At 33.4% G+C, this 15,050-nt stretch overlaps 1 protein-coding gene across 2 annotated transcripts in view; it reads left to right on the top strand.

The window, feature by feature from the left end:
* The first annotated feature begins 1,963 nt into the window (after positions 1–1,963).
* LOC129746945 (uncharacterized) overlaps positions 1,964–15,050 on the top strand; it is a 39,405-nt gene continuing 26,318 nt past the window's right edge. Inside the window, exons 1-2 of one of the 2 annotated variants that reach the window (XM_055740903.1) lie at positions 1,964–2,847; positions 2,921–2,948. The gene's annotated coding sequence lies outside the window, so the exon portion shown is untranslated. The remainder of the gene's footprint in view (positions 2,848–2,920; positions 2,949–15,050) is intronic. The other variant, XM_055740902.1, reaches the window with a different exon arrangement.

The following is a 15,050-nucleotide window of genomic DNA, read 5'->3' as shown; positions in this document are numbered from 1 at the left end:
TGTCATTTTTGTCATTTTTGTCATTTTTGTCATTTTTGTCATTTTTGTCATTTTTGTCATTTTTGTCATTTTTGTCATTTTTTTCATTTTTTTCATTTTTGTCATTTTTGTCATTTTTGTCATTTTTGTCATTTTTGTCATTTTTGTCATTTTTGTCATTTTTGTCATTTTTGTCATTTTTGTCATTTTTGTCATTTTTGTCATTTTTGTCATTTTTGTCATTTTTGTCATTTTTGTCATTTTTGTCATTTTTGTCATTTTTGTCATTTTTGTCATTTTTGTCATTTTTGTCATTTTTGTCATTTTTGTCATTTTTGTCATTTTTGTCATTTTTGTCATTTTTGTCATTTTTGTCATTTTTGTCATTTTTGTCATTTTTGTCATTTTTGTCATTTTTGTCGATTTTGTCATTTTTTTCATTTTTGTCATTTTTGTCATTTTTGTCATTTTTGTCATTTTTGTCATTTTTGTCATTTTTGTCATTTTTGTCATTTTTGTCATTTTTTGTCATTTTTGTCATTTTTGTCATTTTTGTCTTTTTCGGTCATTTTTGTCATTTTTGTCATTTTCGTCATTTTTGTCATTTTTGTCATTTTTGTCATTTTTGTCATTTTTGTCATTTTTGTCATTTTTGTCATTTTTGTCATTTTTGTCATTTTTGTCATTTTTGTCATTTTTGTCATTTTTGTCATTTTTGTCATTTTTGTCATTTTTGTCATTTTTGTCATTTTTGTCATTTTTGTCATTTTTGTCATTTTTGTCATTTTTGTCATTTTTGTCATTTTTGTCATTTTTGTCATTTTTGTCATTTTTGTCATTTTTGTCATTTTTGTCATTTTTGTCATTTTTGTCATTTTTGTCATTTTTGTCATTTTTGTCATTTTTGTCATTTTTGTCATTTTTGTCATTTTTGTCATTTTTGTCATTTTTGTCATTTTTGTCATTTTTGTCATTTTTGTCATTTTTGTCATTTTTGCCATTTTTGTCATTTTTGTCATTTTTTTCATTTTTTTCATTTTTGTCATTTTTGTCATTTTTGTCATCTGATTCGCCGCATTCAGTATGTCAGGTTTAAGCATTTTTGGTTATTCTAATACATATATTTCCATAAAATGTGGTTCGCGCATTAATTCGCATTCGCCGGTTCGCATCGCATCGCGTGCACTATGTCATCGGCCTTATTGGCGTTATGCTTAGCATGCCATAAATGCTATAAAGAGTATGGGCGATGTTATTCACCAAACGTCAATTTTAAATGCGAAAGGCCTTTTTTGTTGTTTTTGTTTCTCTCTTTTCTCGCGCTCACAGAAAGAAGAACATGCTCTCATTACTCACACATTTGTATGCCCTCGTAGAACAAACGTGTACTGTTGTAAAGTTGAATGAAAGAGGTAAAGCAACCGAGAAAATTGAATGGAATTGAGTAGATTTGCACAAACACTGCTAAAGAACTCTCACTGAGTTAAGAAATGATAAGGTAAATGGGTCATCTTCTGGGTACGGTTTAAGCATTAAATATTTTAATGATTGTTCTGTATTTGTACAATAAAATTACTTCAACATTCAATTTCGTAGTAAATTTTAAGGTTTCAAAAATTGTTCAAACAGCAAAAGTTAAAATTGGTGCATCTACCATTTGGTTTGATTGGATTAGTGAAGCTGATTTGAAAATCTCGACTCCACGTTGAAAATGTCGCATATCAACTTTGAATTATTTAATACCTTTCATTAGTTTGATCGATTATTTGTAATGAAATGTTAATTTTTCTTCGACTTTCAGTTAAATTGTAAATTTAAATTTGATTAATATGAATGGTTTCGACCATTTGAACAACGAGGGTAAGAAATATGAAAAAAAAACCTTTCCAGAGATGGACGCCATCGGTGTGTGCGTGTGTTTCAGGCGTTTCAAGGGAATGATTACCTGCGATTTCATGCGACGTTATTCGTTTTCGTCGATAGAAAAGCCGTAGTAGCCCGATGGCCAGATGAGAGTAAAATCGGTCTCAAATATCGTATCGTTTCGTTGTTCGGTTGCCTTTTTTCATTCAAATAGTAACGTGAATTATCGCAAAGCTTTTCGAGCTGCTGCTCTCGATATTGGTGCGCTTGCAATATTTTTCCTCTTGATGTATGGAAGAGAGTGCTATGTGCGCGTTATATATGTCAGTGCCTAGCCTACTCGGACTTGAATTTATTTTTTTATGGAACGACTACGACGACGAAGGGGTGCACAAAATTTAATCGGTAAGAAACGGATAGTTTCGATTAGCGCGTTTTTTTCGGCCGATGCGTCGCGGGTGTCATCTCTAGCAGCAGCATATCAGCAAACGGAAGTGTCGCCGGATTCCGCCTACGGGAGTCCTGGTGCCGACGCGACGACGAGGATCGTTTGGGAGTTTTCCGTGGATTTTCGTACGTTCGTGTGCGACGACGACGACCCTCACTGACGTTGGCGATTACGATTGGTTTTTTGCTTCTCGGTAGTGAATGATGAATTTCCACGGCTACGGAAAACGGGGAAAATCGGTGTCGGGCCTCTCCATAGGGTTGAATTTGCCGGAATTGCAAGTGATCCTCTTAGGCCGCTGATCTGGTGCGATAAAAAGTGATGTCAATGGGGGAATTACGATACAAGGATGAAAAATGTGTTCACTGAGAAGCCATTAATTCGGATGTGTATGAGCGAAGAATATCTGAAGGAAAAGTTTCGTAAGGGGCATACTTAAAAATTCGATCGATTTCGAATCGAAATAACAAGAGTTCAGTAACTATGGATCAAAGGCAGCTAAAATTGTTGGAAGAACTGGCTTTAAGACTTGAAGGAGATTGCTAATCAGCAATTAAGTAGGTATGATGACCACAATCTGAAGCGAATTCATTGTATGATTGATAGAATTTTCTTTATTTTTAATTTCAGGTTTAACCATTTATATGATGCCCTTACCGTGAGTATGAATGTATTAAAATTGGAGCCTTAGTAACAATTATGCACTTGATACATTAAGGACCGGGAAGAAATCTAAGCCGACAAACACTGAATTTTAAAATACCTGCTTTATTTCGAATATCACTAAACAAAATTCTTCAAATTTAGTTTCTTTGAGTTACCTAAAGTGTTGGATTCAATTTCGTAGGAATAAAGTTTAATAATTAAATTTATAATACAGACCCCGTTCGATTTTGGCAACACGCCCGTACATTTTGTGTTGCCAAAATCGAATGTTGCCAAAATCGAACGGTTTTTTTCTTAACTTTTTTTCAGTTATTTTTAATAAATAACTGTTATTATAATCAAACACTTTATTTTTGGTTAATTTTCGACCATTTGTAATCATTTTTTAATTTTTTTTCATCATGTTTTTAAAGCATTTTCCACTTTTCTTGTTTTGTTTATAATGTTTGTTTTAATTTGTCATATTTGCTGTTTTTGTCGTTCTTCATCATTTTTTATGTTGTTTTTTGTCATTTTCAGTCTTTAGTTTGAATTAGTTTTTTAACTTTTTGAATTTTTCATCTTTTAGTCCTTTTTGAGTACTTTCTAATTTTTTTAAAAAACTTTTGTTTTTATTGTTGCATTTCATCACCATTTCAGAAAATAAAAACGTATTTATGGTGTTTGCCTAAAACAAATTGGTCCTATTATAACGAAAACTTAAAGGTAATATTGATTCTAAAAACCGTTCGATTTTGGCTCATGTGCCAAAATCGGATGTTGCCAAAATCGAATGTTGCCAAAATCGAATGTGACCAAAAACGAACGGGGTCTGTATTTGAATCAGGGCCGTAGGAAGAACCGGCTCATGGGGGGGGTTTTGATGACAATTTTTTTCCCATAACATTTTTACTTGAACAATGTACACAAGTGAAAAAATGTATATGTTCTAAGTACAAAGTAATCAAGTAAAAGTTGTTTTGCATTCAAAGTTACTTATTTTATAAATAAGTCCTAGGAGATGGCAATTTTTTTTAAGATGCTTTAAAAAATGTGGGGATTTGTGATATAGTTCAGTTGGTAAATCAGTTGTCTTCAGTGGTGATGTCCGTGAGTTTGAGCCCAAGAGTAAACATCGAACACAGTTGTTCCAGATAGTTTGTCAATTATTGGTGTGCCAACTGCATCGTTGAGAAAAGTCGAGAATTGAACAATGACGTGGAAACGACTATAATCGAAACATAAAAAAAGGATTTCGAACGCTTTATATAGAAAAAAAATCTGTTTTACTCACTGACATTACGAAGCTATTCTTTTGGACCAGAAGCATAACTATTTTAAGCATGGGGGAAAATGTATCAAATATTCAGAAATAAAAGTAAAAAATAAGGTTTACTGTTCAAATAAGTTTTATTCTCTACTCTTGTAAACCGAATAAAGTTTAAGATTTTAGATAGAACGTTTGATTTTGAAGAATCTGCAATATATGTAAGAAAATGTTAAATGAAAATTCCAGCTTAAGTTTTACTTGAAGTAAAACAAGTTAAAAGATTATCATTCATTATTTTATATTCCATAATTTTAATCATGTGATTAATGTTTTCAAAATTTTAATCTAGATTATTCAAAAAACAAATTCTTTGAAATGAATCCAGATCTTTTTTTTTTATAAGTGATTTTCACCAGGTTTGTGTTTCTAAACTGACTTTGATTGAATTCAAATTTTTTATTTTGAATCAAGAATCAAAGTTATGGAACTGCGATCTCCTTGAATCCTTAATTTAATTTAATAATTGATATTTTAAAATTGAATATAAAACTTAAATTTGACCTAAACCCGAATACAAAGCTTGGATATTAGTTCCAAGTCTTAATTCTGCATTTTGAACTCAAATTTAGAACCTTGATCTAAATTCCAGAAAAGAAATTTTTTAAATTTGAAACCAAAAAGCGATATTTGTATCAGAACCCTAACCAGAAATATTTTATTTGATTCTGAATATATGATTCTGAATAATGATGATCCAACTTGGAAATCAAGAACAATAAACTGGATACTTATTAGATATTTTTCCGGAAGTATCTGGTTTGGGCACATCCGGGCAAATTTGTCCTAAGACTTTGTGAAATGAGGGCATATTGTTTTAAAATTTCCCCAAAATGCGGCCAAAAAAAACACGTGGCAAATTGTTTTTATTTAATCGAAACATATCATCCGATTCAGAATCCGATTTAAGGTTGCCAAAAAATCGTTTATGTTCATATTGACAAAATTGGTTTAAAAAACACTATTTTGACGCAAAATACATAATTCTAATAACTCAACTGAAATTTTCGTTTGATTCTGCAAATAGAGTGAGAAAATCTGGTCCAAATCCGGAGAATCTGGTAAGCTTAGTCTAACTTCATTGGGATTTTTTTGAAATACTGTTGTGAAATTGTGGTCTTGGAATGAGACTTTGAGGTTTTGGAATCGAGATTGTTGCACTATTGCTACTATTGAATGATTTTAGTTGTTCATCAAAATTTGATTAGAAATTTCAAATTTTATGTTTAGCAAAAAATTTCACTTGGTATTTTTGGACCTTCATGGGGGGGGTTTAACCCCCAAAACCCCCCCCGTTCCTACGGCCATGATTTGAATTATACTTTAATAGTAGCTTATTCGCGCTAGCGAATTAAAAAAAAATTCTCGTGTTTATCCGCATAAGATAGCATAAGATCCTTGAACATGATTTAAAATTTGAAACTTACTTTTTTTTTAAGTTTATACATGATAATTGAACAATTCCTCCCAACTTTTAACTAAGAGTTCCAGATTTCCAGAGTATTCCAATAAAATTTCCATCCGGAAGTCCAGATTTGGTTTTTTTTTCTTTCAAAATTTGACCTAAATATAGTTTTTATAATTTTATTTTAAATTGCCTGGAAAAAGAACCATGAGGATTCGTAAACCCTTTACAGTAGGAACAATTCTTTTAAATCTTACCTCAATCATTCGATGAAAAACCCTACTTTTTCAAAGGTATGCTGAATAAAAAGTTTTGGATAGCAAAAACTATCTGAACTTAGCCATGTCCGTATTCCTTTCTTCAAATTCCTCTACTGAACGTTGTTTAACTCTTTCCATCGGGTCGGTTGACGTCGATGTGTGCAATCTGCATTTGCACAGTTCGTTTCAATCCAGCCCAAGAGCTGCAAACCTTCTAGGATGTCTCAATCTTTCTTTACATCTCGGCCCATTCCCAAAACTGTGCCCTTGTTGTCCGCTTTCATTATCATCTCACCATCATAATCGTCCCATGCTTGTTTCGAGGGTCGTTTGCTGGACACCATTGAAAATGTGTAGTCGATTTGAAAATTGAAAGTATGTTTTTTTTAGATTTTAAAGGCTCAGGTTATTTTTTAAAATCAATCGCATTTTGCACTATTTACTCTTTGTTAGTAGGTTATAATATTTTAGCCAATATTTGATTTTTCATCAATTCATTTTGATAAACTTTCAACAGTGTTATACTCATCGGGTTGCATTTCCCTATTGCATTTGGTGTTATGATTCAAAGTTGATTTTTGAAAGCTTGAAATTTTGTTCGTCATGTAAACCAATGTTGGATTTAAGATGTATTAGGTACCGTCAACTGGGCGCCATCATGCAACGCTTTTCAACTTCTTTAGCTTCTAAAAACTTATTGTCCTCAGATTATCATACCGATTGTACATCAAAAGATTTAAGGTTGATGGGACATAAAATTAACGTAGTCAGAAAAATTATTGGTTTCACCAGTTATTGAAAATTTACAAAAACATGCAATTTTCATCCTACTAAAAAAAGGTGTAAGTTGTAACAAACTTTGTTTTAAATAAAAAAAATCAATGAAAACGTTTGAAAATTTGCATTTGCATTTTGATGCAGTTTAGCCCAGATTGGTAAATTATAAAAATATTTATTCAAAAAAAATTTGATACTTAATGACCCTGCATCGATTCTCCCGCGGATAGGGCCGTGATAAAAGACCTCCACTGTTGACGATCCGGAGCCAGCGTCTACACTTGGTCCTAGTCAAGGTTCTCGTCGACAGTTCAGATTTCCGCGGCTTGGCTTCGCCGCCACGAACTTCTGGGTCTGTCTCTTCTTCGATGTCCTTCCAGATTCCATTCAAGCCCCTCTGCAAATCTCGTTCTCTATCTCTTCGCAGCGATTGCCCAACCTATCTCCACTTACGTTCCGGAATCTCGAAAATTTGGTGATTGTCTGTAAAATATTTTTACACCAACAGTGTTAGTGCAGCATATTTCACATAGAAAAAGAATTTTTCCTGAAATAGCATTAATTTACTTGAGAGCAATCAATTTGCACATCATACAGTGGGCGAAACAAGAATAGTACCAGTATTTTTCTTGTTAATTACTGAAATTTGTCGATTTTTTTTTCCTACAACTAGTTTTAAATTGTTAAACAGATTGATCAAGCATACGTTTAGCGCACCAGTCTTGGCTGTGGACGATCGGTGATCGGTGTGGCCAGCTTCGCGATGTCCTCCACCAATATCTCGTCACAGCGCAGACCATGTGATGAGTCGCTCCGGAATCCACCACAAAGCGAACACGCCTTTCGCCATTCGTAATGGCCTTGGTGGCAACCTTCTCCTGAACGATGACCTTCTTCCAGGTTCCGCCAACCTGCGGAGGAGCCAACTTCAGAATTCCGCCAGCCTGCAAAGGTGCCACCTTCGAAGTTGTGCTCCAATGCCATGCCTGCAATCGAAACTCCCAGCTGCTTGCGACCTTCACCAGCTGACTCGCCAGGAATGGCAACCTCTGCTAAGGCTTGCTACCATCCGCTTTATCTCCCGTATGATGAGGTCGTACTCATAAAAAAGTAACGACAGTGAGTCGAACCTCTTTATAGGGAGATTATTCAGTAGCCCACGTATTGCGACGATTGCACTCGTAGCCTTTACAAGGTAGGAGTAGCAGAGGATGTCCATGGTGCCATGGCGTCTTTTAAGAAATTGGTCCCAACAATTTTGTTCACGACATCCTTGTTGATGGCCATCACATGCTCGTCCATCGCAGCGACCTCCTATTCCATCTGCCTCTGGAACCTTACAGCTCTGGCGGCTTCCTCAATGCTCTCCAATGGCAGCGAGTCCATCTCCTTCGTCGAAATCCGGACCAGGATGTAGGAGAGCTTCAGCCTGGCCAGACGTCTCTCAAGGCTTATCTCCTAAGATCTCCGCTGGACCATCGAGCAGCAGTTCTTTCGAGAACCCAGGTACCGTGTGAGGTAGCGTCAAACCAGCCTCGACCCCTGAGGTAGCTGCTGGCCTCCGAGCGTTGGTTGACCACCAGCTCCGCTTCCTGCGATGCACCCTTCGAACTTCGGGTTGAAGATCGCAATTTAACAAAAATCAGTAGTTGATAAAATGACAAACAGTGAAAGCCAATTAATCGCTGGGCCCATAACCTGGTGTGGTATCAAACAAAACACAGTAATATTGGTATCGAAAACTGTGATATAATCTCATTTATTCTCGTTAAGTCATGTAAAAGGTCAGGTTACAATAGTAATTGATAAATGCATGGATTATCCATCCGTTATGTTGGCAATACCTCCCTAATGATATACAATCTGTTCGACTGGCAACAATTCCAGTGAACACTAAGAACTCACTTTTCGTCGATTCTAGAACAATAGCGAATCGACGTTCTCTTTCACTTACGACTCTCTGTTATTGTTTACATTTGTCACGCGGAATATTTGCTGCGAAAACTATATTTCAAAGCTTCATAACTCTGTTATTTTTTCAACGGAAATCATAAAATAGCACATCCAAATGCATTGAAATTTTATCAGCTTTTCAAATAAATTATATCAAAGTATTTAAGTAATTGCCTTTAACATGAACATTTTTAACTAACCTTTAAATGGTGCCTAAAAGTATCGACGGCCTCACCGAATATTCTGCAAAAAATACCATTGTATTTAGAATTTTAAAATTGCATCAGCTGTTGGAATAAGCGGAAAGAACTAAATTTTTTTAAACCTAATTTTACAATTTTTTGTTTTAATGTTTTTAAAACATCAACATAGAGATCAAGATTTAATTTATCATTAACCGTAATGCAAAGAATTACTGTTGTTTTCAAACAATAAAAACTAAAATCAAATAAGAAAAAAAATCTTTATTTCCAAAACGCGTGTATATTTTTGAATCAATCGAACACAAAAGTTGAGCTGTAGCTAACAGGAAAATCAAAGTTTAATTATATTATCTACAAAAAAGTAGCGCTTAGATAGCCTCTGTTTTGTTATTAAACAAGCACTCGCACTCACTTTTTTGCCCTCTATGAAAATTTTTCAGTTTAAATTTCCAAAATCTTATTAGAATTAATCAACAATTTTGAAAAATATTTACAACCTTCAGAATTATTCGCAATTTTTACGAAATTCCTAATTTTCAACCTGTTTTAGCGAAGTTAATTCGCTTGCAATTTTTCAAAAATTGTGAGATAAGATTGAACGTTGGTGATGTGCCTTGGTTAAAATTATTTTTCGTGCGTTTATTTTTCAGCTTTTCTTGCATTTTTATAGAAAATACCAAGATTTTGGATTCCAAGTTTTGAGTTTAAAATTTAGAAACCCGATGGCGGCCTGGGTACGTTTACAAAATTATGGAAAGCCTACTCGATAAATAACGGGTTAAAAAAGTGTATAGATACTTGAAATTCAAATACAAAATTCTAAAACAAAGAATTGAGAATTAAAGTTTGACCGCTTTTCAAGCTCGAATCATCATTGAGAATGAATGAAAACTTCAATTCTGAAAAGCTATTTGAAAACCTAATCACAGGCTTAATACTTGCAGTTTTTTTCATAATTAAACTGTAAGTATTTAAATAAAAGTAAACTTTAAGTCTTTGAATACATTTCAAATTTCAAGTGTGATGCGTGCAGCCAATATTTACCAAAAATACACAAATTTTGAACGATATTTCAGTAACAGAAATATTGTTTTTTTCATTTTCGATTAAGAGCTTATTACCGTTGATTTATTTTTATGATTTATTGTTTTGCAACTTTAAAACTATCCTGAAACTGATTTTGCCAGTAGAAATGTACTGTTTCTTGATTATTTGTCAAGAATTTTCTATGAATGCTACAAAATCACATTATAATAGATTTATACTGGTCAAGCAGCAGCAGCTTTTGCAAGAATGACATGTGACATAAAATGACATTTTTGAATTTTTCAGATGCATAAAATTCTGAAGACACGTTCGCTTGATGTCATGTATTTTGAAAATTCTACCAGTTGTCAGGAGCATTACTTTTGAAGATTAAAATTTTCGACTACATAAATTTTACTTCATACTTATGGATTTTGGAAAAGATTTGCTAAATCTGGGGAATGTCTTTAAAAAGCTTGATAATTTTAAGAAAATTTATTTCCATTTACTTTGTTATTTTAAAAGCTTAAAAAATTATGCATTTTCTGCTTTTGTAACTATATTCAAATCTTTCACTTTAACATCATGCAAAGTATTCAATTCAGCTTAATATGGATTTAAAACTTTCTTGACTCGACATTTGCCAACGTATTAAAATTGAAACAATCTAACCATGTTAGAAGAGATAACGATTCAGAAAAAAATCCATTTACTTAATGGGAATCAGAAACAAATTTAAAAGAAAAAACCAAGAGTTTGAAAAAAAAACTCTAGTGGGTTTAAAGTTATTTTCGTAAACCTAACGCTCATTGGTCATTCATATATTTTTTTTTTATGAAAAACAAATTCAATCCATCTTTAATGTGGTTCTTTCAAACTCCATAATTTTTAAAATTTAAAGTCTTTGGCTCTTCCGACTCAAAAGGTTGCCGACCACTGTCCTATGTAGATCCTTCTTATTTAGTTAACTCCGATTTTACTCAACCGGCTCAACTACATTAAATTTTTTGGTCTTCTATTCTTTTTCAGGGTGTCGACTACCTGGAAAAACCTGGAAAATAAGGGAAAATCAGGGAATTCAATTTGCATCAGGGAAAATCAGGGAACATCAGGGAATTTTTCCACCAATCAGGGAAAAAATAATGATCCTGATTTTATTTGAAGAAATTTAAACGTCATAGTTTATTATCTGCTTAAAAATTTACTTCAGTGTACGTTGCTCATGTAATTATCGTTAGCCCTTTGATTTTTTGATTACCATCGAAAGACATTAGAGCAAGTTCACTGGTGTTGGGAAAAAGTGGTAGAACTTTTGACATTTTGAAAATTTTACCATGCAAAAATGTTTTCAAGATCTTGGGGCGTTGTATTTTTTTACAGCACTGTTTCTATTTCAGCCGTATGTGATAGAAATATTGCTATTTTTGCATCACAGCATGCGAAAATACAACACGTGTTGTAAAAAAACTAGAATGCCACAGATCTTGAAAATGTTTTTGCATGGCAAAATTTTCAAAAAGTGCCGTAAGTGTCGAAATTTCTACCACTTTTTCCTAACACCAGTGAACTTGCTCTTAGGTGGTATGAAAAAAACCTAGTAATTGCTTTTGCTAAACCAAATCGAGCAGTCGAGTAGTCACTTGAAGCAATTGCTGCGGTTGCTATGAATAAAGTTCTTTTTAACAGCTGTTTTCTCTGACAGAATCTTTTACTTTTAAAACAAGCTAGTTTGATATGAATAAAGCCCAAATCTAAAGCCAGTGCTCGACAAATCTCCAAGCAATTGCTTTATTTTCTAAGCTTGCTCGGTAGCAGACTTTTCAAAAAAAAATTCTTTTCTAACGTCATAAATTTATCAAATTGGCAATAATGCACTTCAAAACAATTCAAATAGGCATTTTCAACATGGATAAACAAAAAAAGTGAAACCCCAATTTTTTATCATATTCTAGGCGTTGTATGGAATGATTCGTCTTACATGAAATTGAACAAATCGAATAGCAAACATTCCAGATTACCGGGAATAGTGGAAGAATTCCCAACTGGTCCGAACTTGGAATAACATTTTTATAATTTTTAACGATTTTTTTTAAGTTTTAACAAAACAAACATTTTTTATTGATTCTAAAGTAGCTAATTTTAATTGGTAAAATATTTTGCTTTTCAGGTGAACTAACTGTTTCTTGCTCGCTAGACCAATTGGAGTTGTCTTTTTATATATCATATTCGAATATGTATTCATTTTTCTTTAAACATCAACATGCGAACACGCATTAACCAAAAAAACATCAACATACGAACACGCATTAACCAAAAAAAAAATTCCGGTCATTCTTACACCCACCAGCTGCACCGTCGACTTCATGGCTATTTTAGCCGTACTTTTAAATTTTCTGACCATCTTCTTTCATTTTACTTTAGAAAACTTCAGATTCTGCTGGTTGGATAGCTCTATTTTTCGAAGCAAAAGCTATGTTCTAAGACTTTAGTACACATCCGCTAAGCAAATGTTTATTCATACCAAACTAAGCAAATGCTTTGGGCTTTTGCTTTGCTTGATTTCGAGCTAAGTAAAAGCTACCGAAGAAATTACTAAACCTTATTCTTACCACTATTTGTTCTCGGATATGACACTAAGAATGCTATGAAAAATATCCTAAGCTCAGCCAAAAGCAAGTTCTGCAATTTCGTATCGAATGCAAAGGAATGCAATTGCGTATGGAATGCAAAGGAGGCAATTGTACTTAAGTTAATGAAGCGATCGCCATTAACTTATCCTCTGACAAAGGTCGCCTCCTGCCTTGATCCTACAGTTATCAGCAGCGATACCAAATTGGCCAAAACAACGATTTGAGAAAACTTTGACTATATTGACAGGTACTGGACGCGTTAGTGGATCCTCGAATTCTTCAACATCGTCAAATTGATCTGCTGTCTTTCACATGGCAACGCGAATGTTGAACGTGGTTTTTCAGTAAATTCCGAATGTCTCTTCGAAAATATGCGTGAAGAATCAGTGGTGGCTGAACAACAAATCTATGATACTGTTTTTTATGCTGGAGGGATAAAATCAGTCCAAACTTCCAACAAACTTATTCAGAGAGTTCGAAATTCACATGCTCTGTATTTGGAAGACAAAGATCGCTGCAAAAAGGAAGCTCTTGAATCAGACCAAACAAAGCTGATGAAGCGTCATCGAGAAGCGGAAGCAAAATCGCTTGAGGTGAAACAGAGGAAAATTTTGGAAGACGCACAGAAGAAGGCTGATAGCTTGCAAGAGAAAATTGTTATGCTAAAATCATGAGAATTTCTACAAGTGGATCCGAACTGGCTTACTTATCTTAAAATGTTTAATATCACAAATAATACTTCCATTAAAATTATCGTAATAAATTAGTAATCTAGACTCAAAGCTTTCTGTGCGTTTATTTTCGGGGGAAATATATTTTTTATAACTGTAAGTTGCTTCCTCAGGTTGTTTTTCAAACCTAGAATTTTCTGGAAAAACGACTGGAAAATCAGGGAAAATCAGGGAATTTTAATACCAGATATGAGTCGACATCCTGTTTTTGCAAATTCTTTTTAAATATCAAAGTTTGAAGATTTTATTTGAAAAAATCATACCTGTAATTAACAAATATTTCTTTTTTATTAAATTTTTTTTTTATTTTATCAATCTAAGCTTTTTTTTAAGTAAAAGTCCAAAAGCATTCCAACAAATTCATTCTTCTCGATCCAGTAGTGTATGTTAGTGAGACGTTATTTCCTAAATTTTCCGTAGTGCTGTTGCTTAGCGAGTTGTAAATAGCATGTGCCCTCTTTTTCAAAATATGTTTGACAAATTCATCTTTGTAATTATTTAAATAAAGTATTTTTCTAACTTTATTGATACTCATTTCACGTTTTTTAACGTCACTAAGTTTCAGTGCTCGGTCAATCAATACAATCGCTGTGTTTTTTTTTGTGTATATATGTACTTTCTGAATAATAATCCAAATATCTTCCGTTTTCTTGTTTGGGGTACCGTAAACTGGGGCAACTTTAATCACCGGGGTAACTTTGATGAACATGAAATTTTTAAAAGACATACACCGTCTTAGCCGATTTAGGCTTCACGGACTGAATAAATGACGTGGACAACTTCAGATTAACATTTAACACCCAGTACCGAGATGGGAATCGAACCCATGCCATCAGTGGACCAGCGATTACCGTCTTACCACGCTTACCACTCGACCACCGAGACGTACAGACCACCGAGATGTAATTTTTGCAGATAATCATCATAAACTAAGTAAAAAGTTAAAATATCTGAAAACTGTTTACTATGTTTGAAAGCCTATAAATTGAGTTACAAATAAGCTAAAATTGGTTGAGATTCGAAGATTTTTTATATTACTTGAGATGTAATTTTAAAATCTTAAATTATCCTGTTATCCGAAGGCTCAAAAACAAACATTTCTCCTGATCAAATTTAAGGAGCACATGTGTTGTTTTACGTTAAAGTTCAACTTTTTTTCTTTGTTTACGTTTAGTTTGAGTGTTATTTTTATAGTCATTTGGTGATAATTTTTGGATATTGAAAAAAAAAATGGTGATTTTTCATGAGAAAGGCCGTGATGGTTCAATATGGAGAAAAAAATAGAACATGTGCGAGGATCTAGGGAGTTACATGAAGGCAAAATTTCATTTTTTTAGGCCAAAAAAAAATTGTGAAATGTTTATAATTTTTACCCTTAGATGTAATCAGCAACATTGTCCATATTTTGATAATAAATGTTTTTGAAAAAAAAAAACGTTGAAAAATCAGTTTAGTCCAAACAAAAATTACTGTTATTAATGTTTATGCCTTCTGTGCTACATGACATCTTAACAATAATTTTGAAGAAGTTGAGATACGTAAAAACCATAGTGATCAAACTTACCCTGAAACTCGAAATCTGGTTTTGAAACAAACATTTAATTAGAACCACCAATGTCGTTTGAATTTACTGCAACCAATGATTAAGTTTTATACTCCTCATCTCAGTAAGTGTTTTAAGACTTTCAGGTGTTACGAAAAAGCAACCCCTTCCAAAATATTCAAAAATGATTGATAAAAGTGATCGAAGTTCCCCCAGTTTACGGTACCAGGTTTTCTCAATTTTCCCTGACACCAAGAAAG

Source organism: Uranotaenia lowii, chromosome 2 (genome assembly GCF_029784155.1).
Source record: "Uranotaenia lowii strain MFRU-FL chromosome 2, ASM2978415v1, whole genome shotgun sequence".
In the NCBI taxonomy this organism is placed as follows: Eukaryota; Metazoa; Arthropoda; class Insecta; order Diptera; family Culicidae; genus Uranotaenia; species Uranotaenia lowii.
This window is presented reverse-complemented; position numbering and strand designations above follow the sequence as displayed.